This window comes from Macaca thibetana, chromosome 9 (assembly GCF_024542745.1).
Source record: "Macaca thibetana thibetana isolate TM-01 chromosome 9, ASM2454274v1, whole genome shotgun sequence".
NCBI classification, from domain to species: domain Eukaryota; kingdom Metazoa; phylum Chordata; class Mammalia; order Primates; family Cercopithecidae; genus Macaca; species Macaca thibetana.
Window position 1 is genome coordinate 18187690 of NC_065586.1, and position 13819 is coordinate 18201508.

At 39.7% G+C, this 13819-nt stretch overlaps 1 protein-coding gene across 6 annotated transcripts in view; it reads left to right on the forward strand.

The window, feature by feature from the left end:
- The window catches only part of CACNB2 (calcium voltage-gated channel auxiliary subunit beta 2), a 404413-nt gene that overhangs the window by 100215 nt on the left and 290379 nt on the right, over positions 1 to 13819 (forward strand). The gene's annotated exons all lie outside the window — the stretch shown is intronic.

Genomic DNA, 13819 nt, shown 5'->3' on the forward strand with positions numbered 1-13819 from the left:
GTCTCCCTAAAATGTGTAAAACCAAGCTGTCCCCTGACCGCCTTGGGTACATGTCGCCAGGACATCCTGAGGCTGTGTCATGGGTGCACATCCTTAACTTTGGCCAAATAAACTTCTTAAATTGACTGAAAAAAGATAAATAAATAAAATGCATTAAAGAGACTACATTTAAGTGGCGAGAAAGTGCTTGCTTTTGTGCTCTTTGTTCCGTTAAAGATACAGGTGACCTACAGGGAGGGAATATCACACACTGGGGCCTGTCAGTGGGTCAGGGGCTAGGGGAGGGATAGCATTAGGAGAAACACCTAATGTAGATGACGGGTTGATGAGTACAGCAAACCACTATGGCACGTGTATACCTATGTAACAAACCTGCACATTCTGCACATGTACCCCAGAACTTAAAGTATATATATAAAAAAAGATACAGGTGACCTACAAAGAGGTACATGGGAAACAAAGTAAAAAATTAACCGTGAGCACAAAAATGAGACAAGAGGAAAGAAATGTAAAAACTAAAGTGGTTTTGAAGTCAACCTGGGCAATTGAGATTATATTTTAATTATTTTTATTTATGTCTATATTTACTGAACTTTTTTTGAACTTTTAATCTTTATATTCTGCTGAAAAGCCAGAGAAGTGACTTTTGGAATATTTGGTCAAATAGTGTCAGCTAAAATGAGCTTCTATGTCGTGTAATATTTTGGAAGAGAAGAATTGTAAGTGGATTAATCATCTTGGTTATATTCAAGTCACAACAAACAAAATATTCAAGTAACAATCAATATTCAAGTACATATATATTCAACCACCAATTTCATATTTATTTCAATATTGAAATTCAAGTACATATTCAAGTAACAAAAGAGAAGGATACATGTTTTAAAATGCATGTATATATGTGTGTGTGTGTATATATATACACACACACACACAAGACACTTTAATATCCTGTTATAAATTGGACTCCCAGCTGACTTTCAATTTATGTTTTTATATATATATATATATGTATATACACAAAACAACAGTGCAAAAATTATTTACCAAACAATATAAAAATTGTATTGGGATAACTAGTTAAGTACTTAAAGAATTAGGCCCACACCTTGTGTCAGAACCAATTAGAGAGTTAAATGGAATATACTTGAGTAGAGAGTTGGATGTAAAACAAATCATGATTAGAATAAATGTGTTGATTTATTAGAACAATGGAAAGGTTGAAAGGTCTTTCTTAGTTTTGATGTAATAAAAATATTCGCAAAGCAACACATATTGTTATTTTTAAATAGTAAACTGCGTAACAAGAAAAGATGAAAAGGTATGTTGGGAAAATATTTGAAGCAAATATATAAATGAAGAATCAAAATATCACATAAACACTTTCTACAAATTGGTAAGGCTGCAGCAATGTGGAAACTGATTTCAGAAGTATCTATATTAGAAGTACAATTAAAAGTAGTGAAATTTTAAAGAAAATATGCAAAAAATCTTGAACATATATTGAGATAAAGACTGAATTTTATTTGATACTTTCTAAGTTGTCAATATTGTTATATTTTTAATAAAATTAACAAAAATTTATGAAACATCCTGGTAGATATTAAAAGAGACTATTTTAGAACCCACAGGACTAGTAATACACAAAATTCCTAAATTTCAACAGCAATCTAGATACACTGTTGTATTAAATTTGATCAAGAATAAATACAAAGTTCTCATTAAAAAGGATGATTCTTATGAGTCCTGGTTAGGCCCCGGTAAGTTGGAGAATTTTGTGTTTAAGGGTGGGGTCACCATGGATGTTTACAGGGATCATGCTCAAGACTATGGAAACAAGGAGAATGGTGAAGGAGACTCAACTCAAGACAACATGGCAGAGTTTAAGAGTGCTGTGGTTTGGATGTAGTTTGTGCCTCCCAAAACTCATGTTGAAATTTGATCCCCGATGAGGTAACGTTGGGAGGTGGGGCCTAGTGGGTGGTGTTTGGTTCATGAGGGCAGATTTCTTATGAATAGATTAATGCACTTCCTCAGGGGTGAGTGAGTTCTCACTGTCTTGGGAATAGGTTAGTTCCTGCAAGAGCAGGATGGTTAAGAAGCATCTGGCTCCTCGATTTCTCTCTCTTGCTTTTCCTCTTGGCACGTGATCTCTACACACACCTGATCCCCTTCTGGCTGCTGAGTGGAAGCAGCCTGAGGCCCACACCAGATGCAGCTGCCCAATTTTGGACTTTCCAACCGCCAGAATCATGAGCCAAATAAACCTCTTTTCTTTGTAAATAACCCAGCAACTGAGCTACCACTAAGTGTAGTGCTGCATTACTGGGGAGAACTAATAATGCAATGTGGCATGGTAGATGTTGCTGGCTTTTATTTAAAAGCACGCAATCAATCAGGCAATGCCAGACCTGCTTCTCCATAGTGCAGTGTCTTTGATATTTACTGCAATGATGTTGGCTATAATTCGGGTACATCAGAAAAGAGATTTCAAGACTTTTTAAAACCCCATCAAAAAAGAGTTCATTCTGGAACCACAGATGTCTGTTTTCTTTGCTGAGATTCATATAGAATAAGATCATTGAATTTAGCAATGGACTTCAGACATCAAATTTTATCTTTAAAAACATCATTTAAAAACTAAAATTACTATCATCAACCACTTCTCAACTACCACATGTCAGTGATTATGGGGATCCCTAAAGGATATGGCTTTTCCTAACGTGCAAAACAGTCTCTCATAAAAGATTGATATATATATTCAGGTGAAGCATAATACTGATTCTTGCCTATAGGAGAGATTCTGTTAAGTGCACCTAACAATTTTGTTGGAGAGTTCTGATTTCAGATGTTAATTTCAAATTTCCGGACAGCTCTTTGAATTCTTGTATCAGCCTTATGTAGGAAGACTTGAGAGTTGTTAGGGCTCCATAGGGAGGTATCCTTAGAGAAGGATGGCTCCCTACCAAGCACACACAGACATGGAGCCCTAGAGTAGGCTGAGTAATTGCCCCCCCAGAGATGTCCATGTTCCAATCTATGGAACCTATGGATATGTTACCTCATGTGGCAAATAAGATTTTGCAGATGTGATTAAGTTAAAGATATTGAGCTAGGAAGATTTTCCTGGATTAGCTGGATGGGCACAGTGTAATCACAAGGGTCCTTATGAGTAGAAGAGGGAGATAGGAAAGTTGGAGTCAGAGAGGGAGATTTGACAACAGGTGCAGAGGTCAGAAGGATACAGCAATTGCTGTCTTTGAAGGTGTGGAGGGGCCACGAGCCAAGGAATACAGCAGCCTCTAACAGGTGGAAAAGGCAAGAAAACAAACTCTTCCGTGGAGGCTCCAGAAGGAACACAGCCTTACTAATACCTTGGATTTTGTTTTTCCAAGTAAGACTCATTTTGGACTTCCAACCTCCAGAACTGTGAGATAATACATTTGTATTGTTTTATGCCACTGTGTTTATGGTAATTTGTTACAGCAGCAATAGCAAACATATACAGGCACACAGTGTGTAGAACTGTCTTCTGTGTGTCTTTTGTGTGTGTCCAGATGAACTAACGTAGAAGTGCTGTAAGGAATTCTGCAACATTGTTGCCCATGTTCATTTTGTTTTTGTTGTTGTTGTTCTTTTTTTGAGACAGGGTCTCCCTCCGTTGCACAGAGCTGGAGTGTACTGGTATAATTAGAGCTCACTGCAGCCTCTGTACTTCCCAGGCTCAAGTGATCCTCCTACCTCAGGCTCTTGAGTGGCTGGGACTTACAGGCATGCACCATCATACCTGGCTAATTTGTTTATTTTTTTAATATTTTTTTTGTGGAGATAGGGTCTCACTATGTTTCCCACGTCTGGTCTTAAACTCCTGGGCTTAAGCAATCCTCCTGCCTCAGCTTCCCAAAGTGTTGGAATTACAGGCATGAGCCATCGCACCTGGTCTCCTCATGTTCGTTTTTATTTTTGCCAACCACAGCACAAAATGCGTCTGGCCCTTTGGGTTAGCCATGTGATTACCTCTGCTCCACCAAGACAGGAGGTCAGCAGTCACTAGTCATTCTCCTCTCCAGCAAGGGGTAGTCTAGTAATCCGAGATTCAGAGTCCTGGGTAGGTGAAGGTATAGGGTGGGAAATGTTCCTATGTTCCTCTCTGTACAAGACCTTTCATTTATTTTTAATCTGACCTTGCTTTTAAATGTGCAGAGTGCTTATGTTAATCAGGAGTTGGAAAGCAATCCATGGTCATCAGTGGGTAGGTGCTGGGGAAGGACTGAAGAAATAGCACTGAAGCACTGGAAATAAATGGTCAGAAAGGATTCTGTTGGCTCTTCTATTCCTGGAATCCAGAGAACAGCTCCAGGTCAAAAGGTGCAGTGACCCTCTTGATCCCCGAGGGGAAAAAAAAAAACCTCAGATGAAAGACTGTGTGTCTAGTGGGTTAAACACACCAATTCCCCATTCATACTGCCTAGAATTGAAGCCCACTACCTTTCCCCTGGCTCTGTGAGCCTAAGCCAGTTAGGAAACCTCTCTAGGCTCAGCTTTCCTGTGTGCTAAATAACAAAAATATTATCTTGAAGGATGGTTACAATAATTAAGTGTGAAGTGCTTAGCACATAGCTAGCACTCTATAAATGTTAAACTAGTATTATATTAATAGTATTATAACCTTACGGAATTTCCAAATTTTGAGAGGAGGATAAGGCTCCTAGTTCTCTATTTCTTTTTTTTTAAAAATACATTTTTACAATATTTTCTCTACTGCCTCTGTTACATAAATGAGCTAAACATAGACTCTGTGTATTGGTACCCAGGTTGTTTATTTCTTCACTGGGGGTTGAAATGCATTGTCTCAGAAGCCCAATGGTACCAAACTCAAATTTTTACACACCCAGCTGTTATTTATTTATTTATTTGTGTTTACGGTCAGGGTCTCACTCTGTCATACAGGCTGGAGTGCAGTGGTGCAATCATAGCTTACTATAGCCTCCAACTCCTGGGCTCAAGTGATCTTCCTGCCTCAGCCTCCTGAGTAGTTGGGAATACAGGCATGCACCACCAGGCCCGGCTAATTTTCAGGGTTTTGTTTTGTTTTTTGTTTGTTTGTTTGTTTGTTTTGTTGAGACAGGATTTCACTAAGTTGCCCAGGCTGTTCTCGAACTCCTGGCCTCAGGCGATCTTCCAACTTTGACCTCCCAAAGTGCTGGAATTACAGGCATGAGCCACCAGACCCAGCCTATCCAGTTGTTTTAAACCTAGCCCCAATAAGTAGATTTTTAGTTCTTTAGTTTGCCTTGCATACCCTGTGAAACCTTATCTCCATCTACTGACCATAGGTAAGATGCAGGCTTGTGGTTGTAAGGCGTAAGCTGCTGGGGCCTTCAGAGCTCTCTGACCCGGAGACTCCCACCCTACTGCTGAATGACATCACCTCGATACATGGGAGCTGTCTGCTATCTCCTCTCCTGGGAATTCCCCGGCCCTTCTCCCCTTCTAAGTAGCAACCTCTGTGTGCCATAGCCTCTGCACAGAATCCTGCTGTGAGGGGCTTCCTCCCATGCAGAGTTGTCATAATTACCCAATAAAGCTGTGTGTGCTTTAGCCACCTCCTAGAACTCGTGTCTTTTTCCTTGATCAGTCCCCAAATCCCTCAGGATCTTCTTCTTGTCCAACTAACACCAATTCCCAATAAAGGACCATTCAAACATATTTTTACTTCTCTGCTTCATCATAAGCCAAAATAGAACCAAGAGACAGAAAAGTCAATGTCTTAGTTTTCCTTAGAGTTGCCCAATAGCGGGTATGAAATGCCAGCTGGATATAGGCAGATTGTCAGGGTTGCCAAATATCCCAAATGATTACATTCTTTCCATCATCTCTTAAAAAAAAATACTGTGATTTTAGGCACATCTATTGGTACTTCACAAAATAACTTTGTCTAAGTCCATTCAGGCTGCTGTAACGAAATAACCTCAATTGGGTGGCTTATCAAAAACAGACATGTATTTCTCACAGTTCTGAAGCTGGGAAGTCGAAGGTTGAGGCAGATTTGGTGTCTGGTGACAAACTCTCCCCCTCTGAGTTTCCATAAATTTTACATTCTTTTACTCCATTACCTTCATAGTATCTGTGAGGACCACCTTTCCGGGGGTAGAGGAAACCAACATTTCATTCTTGATGCTAATGCATATGACATAAAGTACCTCTAATGATGGTACAGTAACACACAGCTTCCCCTGTTTCATAAATGGTGCCTTCTGACTGTGTCCTAACATGGTGGAAGGGGCAGTGGATCTCTCTGGACCTCTTTGATAATGGTGCTTAGTCCCATTCATGACCTGATCACCTCCCAAAGGCCCCTCCCAATTCCATCACATTGGTGATGAGGTTGCAACATACGAATTTTGAGGGGAATGCAAAGATTCAGACCACAGTATCTAGCAATTCAGAAAAGAGAAATTGAAGTCCACAAACTTTAGCCTTCAAATTCAGTAGAAAAGCCCCACTTTTCCAAGCTAATTAAGCTGATGTTAGGACCCAAATGGACTGTTCTTTATGAGGAAGTAAAGAACATACTGTTAGTATCAAACATAATGAGTTGGATCTTTCAAAAATTGAAAATTCATAGTTCAATTAATTTGCCTTTGGTAAGTGTCTGATTCATAAGTAAGAATCATAGAATACTTCTGTGGTCTAATAATTAAAAAGTAATTGGGCAAATACATTTTTTTGAAGTATTTTTTCATAAATCATATGAATCTCCCCAAGTTCTACCATTTCTGATCTTAAATTTGAGAACTTTTTCTGTTGCATCTGTCATTCTTATAGTGTTCTCAACTATAGCCAACAGGAAAAGAAAAATTGAGATTTTCCTCATACATTTCTTTGTCACTATATAGCTCATAGCTAATTCAATATTAGGAAAGATAAGCTTCTTTTAAACATATCTTAAAAGAGAATGTCTATGATCTCATTTGACATATCCGATATCACTCTCTGGGAAGCCTTCCTCTTGTTCTGTCCTTTAATTTTATATCTTTGTAACCAACATCTTTTGAGAGCCCATCACCTCCTCTCCTCAGATCCTCATTTCCTTCCTTATCTGAGTTCCCGTGATGGAGGCAGACATTCTCAACTCTCTGTTCCTCTCCCTGTCTTTTTCTCCTGGGAAATCTGACATCAGGCTAAACCTGACTGTCATTCACTCTGCCCTTGAATTTCAGCAGACAAACATAGTGGGGGAAAAAGACCACTCTGGGGACTATTTTCCTGGAAGTTCATGACCACAAATATCCATCTGCACTCAGTTCTACTTGTTGATTCTGTTTTCCTGACCAGTCCACTCACCCACCCTTAAGAGGTCTCTTTCACACCTTCCTTGTCCTCAAATCTGCAACAATTTCTCCCTTCTCCTCATTCTTTGTTAATGATCTTTCTCCTAATTTTATCTGAGAAAATAGCAACTCTCTAAAAAGACCTTCCCACTACTGCTACCATTAAATCCACCCACTGGTACCCAAATCCTCTGCTTCCTTCCTTCGACAGTGGGTGAACCAACTAAGAGTCTATCTGAGCCAACCACTCCGCTCATACGTGGAGTTCCAGCCCCTTGGCCCAACCAAGGACTTTGTTCCTACAATTATCTATGATCTCCGTTGAAGAGTATTTTGTTTTTCCTTTCCTGTAATACCTCCTATTCCAAGAAAAAAAATGCCTTATTCCTGCATCTCTTTGCAGCTTTGTTTTAATATTTCTACTCTCTGCTAAAGAAAATCTCCTTGAAAAACGTGTGTCCACCCACTATAACAAACTGTTCACCTCCCTCTCTTTATTGAACTCATTTCAGACTCTTGACCCAGTCCCTCCAATGACTTCACTTGAGGTGCTATCACCAGTGGCCTCTACCCGACCAGATCTGATGATCGGTTCTCAGTCTTCATCTTACTTGATGTCACCTCTAATGGGCGAGATGCTCCAGGAATCAGTTGTCAACTCCTCTTTCTTGGGAAATTTCTCAAGGGAATTTCCCGAAAGCTCGTGGTTCTCAAGACCATCTATATGCCACCTTCCAAGTTTATTTCTGTACTCACACCGCCCTTCTGGACCCTGGGGTTACATACAAAATTGCCTACTTGACTGCTCCACATTGATGTCCTATAGACTTCTCAAAATTAATATCCCTGCAAAGTATTTTTCGTTTTCTCCTCTGAGCCTGCTTCTCCCTAAATGTTTTTCTTTTTAGGCAATGGAGCAACCATGTGAATGGTTGCTCAGCCCCATCTCCCCCTTTCAGCTTCCAGTTGGACTCAGTCTTGGATTCTTTCTTTCTCTCCAATAAGACATCAATCTATAGGTCAATTCTGTCACCCTGGACTTTAAAATATATCCAAAATCCTACCACTTCTCAAGATGTCCTCCCATGAACACCTTAGACCAAGCCCTTCTCTCTGATCTGAACTATTGCAATAGTCTAAAAAATAATCTCTGTGTTTCCTCATTAGCCCTTGGCAGTCTCCACACAGCAGGCAGAATGCTACTTCTGAGATATAAATCAAGCTAGGTGTCCTTTTTAAAGTCCTCCAATGGCTTTCCTCCCAATTAGAAGAAAATCCAGTCCTTGTTGTAACTTGGTGAACTTACATGATCTGGCCACTCAATGGGCTTCATCCACAGGCACCTTCTTACTGTCCTTTCTGTGGGTGAAGTGTGTTCCTGCCTCAGGGCATTTGCCTGGACTTTTCTTCTGCCATGTTGTCTGGGTCCTTCACTTTATTCACTTTGTTCTGCTCAAAATTCATCTTTCTAAGAGGTCAAGGAGGTCTGCCTACCCTCAATTTTATCTCTTTTTTTGAAAGTTGTCTATTCTAAATGTAGAGGGCGCCTAAGCCACCTATGACTATGGACAGGTGTCTTTTATTTTTGGAAAATTAAATATTTAAGATTTAGGATATCTAGATACTTACGACCACCATACAGCCTAGTATTAGAATCAACACCAACGCAAATTGCTTTTGAATGAGACAAGATCCATCTCTGACTTCCTCCATTTCCGTTTCCTCATCTCTACTTTCTTAAGTCTTCACCCAAATATCCAATACTGTGCAGGTTTATCCTCCAACTCCCTCCCAGGTCTGGTCTTACTCCTGAAGTGTCCATGCACCAGAGCTACCTACATCCTCTTCTCCCCAGTCTCTGGAACTTCTCATTGGTAGTTAGGTGTTCGGAGGAAAAGCCATTTGCTTTAACTACAGCTGCAAGCTAAGGTGAACGGTCTTCCCCTAAGTGTCTTCGTCTTTTATTCCTTCCAGCTTTATTGGTAAATCATATGCATCTGTGTTGAGTAGTCTTAAGGTCATTGCCATCAAATATTTATCTGACGCTCATTGATGAGAAACAATACTCAGTGGGATTGTTTAGTAGACACAATCCATTCACTGTCTAAAACTCTGATTGGGAGCTAGATTTTTACAGTTCAACAAATCTGGGTTCAAATCCTATTTCTGCTGTGTATGAATTTCGTAGCCTTAAGCAAGTCTCTCAACTCTTTTTTCTTTTTTTTCTTTTTCCTTTTTTTGAGATGGAGTCTCACTCTGTTGCCCAGGTTGGAATGCGATGGCATAATCTCAGCTCACTGCAATCTCCACCTCCTGGGTTCAAGTGATTCTCTTGCCTCAGCCTCCTGAGTAGCTGGGGTCTCAAGGGCCTGCCGCAACGCCGAGCCAGTTTTTGTATTTTTAGTAGAGATGGGGTTTCACCATGTTGGCCAGGCTGGTCTCGAACTCTTGACCCCAGGTGATCCACCCGCCTCAGCCTCCTAAAGGGCTGGAATTACAGGCGTGGGCCACCATGCCTGGACTCAACTCTTAAGTCTGTTTCCTCATTTGTAACCCACTGTATTAATCCGTTCTCACACTGCTGTAAAGAACTACCTGAGACTGGGTAACTTAGGAAGAAAAGAGGTTTAATTGACTTACAGTTCCACGGGCTGTACAGGAGACATGGCTGAGAAGCCATCAGGAAACTTATAATCCTGGCGGATGGGTGAAGGGGAAGCAACCACATCTTACCATGGTGGAATGGGAGACAGAGCACAGAGGGAAGTGCTACATGCTTTTAACCCATCAGATCTCGTGAGAACTCACTAACACAAGAACAGCAAGGGGGAAATCTGCCCCCATTATCCAATCACCTCCCACCAGGTCCCTCCCCTGGGGGAATTACAATTCAACATGAGACTTGAGTGGGGACACAGAGCCAAGCCATATCACCCAGGGAGAAAGAGTAATAGTCTTCTTCATAATTGATAAGAGGATTAAAGGAATAATGCTCACTGGGTGCCTGTATCAGTAAATAAATGTTCATGTTTTTTATCTTTGTTTTTGTTGTTATTCTTGGTTCAAGCCAAATCTATAAGGAGTTAATTATCTTATCTAACCTATTTTCCTTTCTCTCTGTCCAGATTATTTTACTGAATGTTGCTATGGTGGGAAACCTTTAGCTTCCCCTGACCGTCAGTCTAAGAAACAGCTTTTCAGAACCCACTGTGGCATTTACCGGAAGGAATGCTGTTCATAAGTTTACACAATGTTCCTTTTTATGAGGCCTCCAGGAGAAATTGGTGTCTGGTGTTAGTGCCAAACAGAGTCGTTCTTCTGAGCATTTGGTTTATTTTAAGCTTATGGATGGTAAATTACATAATCGACCGAGTTTCCCTTTTTGAGTTGGCTGCTCGAAAGCTTACAGCCAGATCTATGGCTCATAGTAGGAAGTACTTCCATTATTATGGGATGCATTTCGAGCCTGGTTTCTGCGTTTTGTATTGCCATCTTTGCTTTGCTTTTTTTTTTTTTAACCCCTCTTTTATGTTATTTAAACGTCCTTTTAAAATTTATCCTTGTAAATTGCCTTTAATTATTTCTGAAACAAGGTGAGGAATAGATAGATACGCAGCTATAGGTAGGTAAAATATGGTTTTAAATAATTTGTCATAGAGCTTATATTTAAGAGAGGTTTAATTTTTATAAGAAGATACTTGTGGCACAACATGAATTTTCCAATTGGTAAAATTTCACACTTTGCAAGAAAGGGGAAGGAAAAAGCGTAAGGTGGAAATGTTTTTGCAGAAAGGTGATTTGGGAAACTGCTAGAAGGGGAACCCCTGAAAGGTAGACAGAGGATGGCTCGGGTGGAAAAGCGTCTGTTGTATGACTGGATTGGTTAATTAATTAACCATTATGTGATCCTCCAAGGTCAGCTTATAAAATTAATTTTCACCTTTCAAAGAGAAGGTAGGAAGAGGTTTAAAGCCATGGGCTCAAGAGTCAAACATCCAGATAGAAGTCCTGACTCTGCCATTGCCTTGAGCAACTTACCTGACTTCACAGTGCCCCAATCTCTTCGTTTATGGAATGGAGATGAAGGGCTCATGGAGTTGTCACGAGAATCAGAGGATGAGCTCGTGATGTGTTTAGAATAGTGATTAGAACTCAGCAGGAGTCAGTGCAACTCTTTTTACCTCTTTGCTTGAGTTCTTGGGTTTTTAAAAAGTTACAAACTGTCCAGTTTTTAAATGAATTGCATAGTAAGGTAAGTTAGATACTGGTGGGGCTGAGTACACAGCAATATTTATGATAAGTATGTATTTTAATAAAAATATATACAGTTTATTAGGTACATCATAGAATTCTAAAATCTATCAGGAGTATTTTATGGCAACTTCAGAGAAAAGTATGTTTCTCTTTCGTGGTCTTTCCAAACAAAGAGGAAATCAAAATTGCTGCTGGGAAATATTTTATCCTATTATCATCCTAGATTTGTTCATGAAATGCTACACTATGAATAGCCTTTCTTGTCTTTTGCCACCAAAGAGCTACCATTTTCTTTCTTATATACATGTTGCATTTTCTTAGATCTACAATGAATGAAATGAACGGGTCAAATGGATTCTCTGAGAGTGTGGAAAATTTAAGACGTGAATATGCCTCGCCTTTTCCCCTCTCCATCCTCATTTCCTCCACTCCCTGTAATAAAGAGAATTTTACTTTTCTCTACTCAGCACTTCTCCTTTCATCCCCATCTAACAACGTTCTATCATTGCCCTCCACTCTGGAGCATGAAACCTGAAGTTTGGGCATGAAGAAAATTGACTGAAGATACAAAATAAAAGGAATCAGGTTTTTGTTTCCTGGCTTTTCTTGTTTAGAATCTGAATGATGAGTACAATAGGGCAAATGTAAAGAAAATTTTTAAAAGCACAGAAACTAAGCAAATTTACCTCATACAAAGCTGAAGGATGTAGGTTGAGGGAGAGAGAGTGTCAGGAAGCTCTGTACCTGGGAGAGTCCATTTTTGATGTTTTTGTTTGTGCTAGAAAGTATAGGTCCTCAAATGGCTTTGATTATGAGAGAATCAGGGAGGAAAGGAAAAAGGATATTTGAGAAGTGTTGCTGTGGGTTATAGGATCCTGTGTTACATCCTTTGAGCTATGCAATTAAAGATTGGCATTTGATTTTCAAGTTTTCGTTGCTACATTGTATTCCTTTAAGTATGACTGAGCTATCAGAGAACTGGGATTTATTAGGGTTGTGCAAGCTTGTTCTGACAATCTTAAGTGTGCTAAGTGTAGTCTACCTCAATAACACAAAATATATTTTAAATTTATCATTGAGGTTTAGTGTGCATTCCATGATTACTAGTAATTTCAAAAGTATGACTTCTTCCCTAATTACATTGCTTTTCGTTATCTTATTTACTTCTCCTGCTATCTGCGTGTAGGTGGTAAATAAACAAATGTTGCCACTCTCATTATTGAGAAAAAAATGATAGATTATTGGTCTGGAAAACAAAACAAAACAAAAACCAAAAAAAAAAAAAAAATCCAGCAGGTCAAAAGAGAACCCAGACACTTTGGTGAGAAATAAAGGAAAACTAGAGAAAGGTTTTCAGTTCTGTAGAAGCTGGAATGAAATAGAGTGTGCAGTTTGGTGGCTACAGAAGTGGAATTCGGTGGAAGCTGCAAGCAGCCAGATAAGGATTTTGTTCACGACCCTAAGAAGAGAAATGAGGACTGGACCAAGAAATAGAAGCAAACTGGCACTGACATGAAAATAAAGGTTTATCACAGATTGGATTACCAAAGACTGAACTTCAGAAATGCATGGAAATGTTCAGGAATGAGAGAACACGGGAATGTGTATGTATTACATTGGGTTTCATTTTCTGTTTTCTGTATTTGCACTTACCTACTTGAATTCCTCAATATCTAATAGATTCGTTCATTTTCCTTACCTCCTGTCTTCAGCTCCTTAGCACGAGACCATCATCTTTTGCTTGGATAAAATTACTTCCTAATTGGCCTCCCTGGCTTCTCTCTAGCTGTCTTCCAATCTGTCTTCAACTCTACTGCCAAAGTGGATTTTAAATGGTACAAATCTGATCACGCCTTTTGAGGGAAAGAAATCCCACTGCTCTTTGTAGAAAGAGAAAAGATCCCCAGTATGGTCCTCATGTTCTTGCCTGGTATCACCTGCCTCCCTAACCTCATCTTCTCTTTCTCTCGCTTTATTCTCCAACTGCTTAAACTCAGCCTTCTCCTTTCTACCACAAGGACCTTTGTAAATAATACCTTCCCTCTTCCTGCCTTATCTCCCCTGCATTTAGTTAACTCCTTCGCACCCTTCAACCTCAGCTCAGGTAGCAGTGCCCCAGAGACACCTTTCTGACCCTTCTAATTCTCGAAGATGTCAACCTGCTCTACATTTTCATAGTATTCTGTACTTTCATGCAAATATCTTATTAGCTTATAATTATATGCTTATAT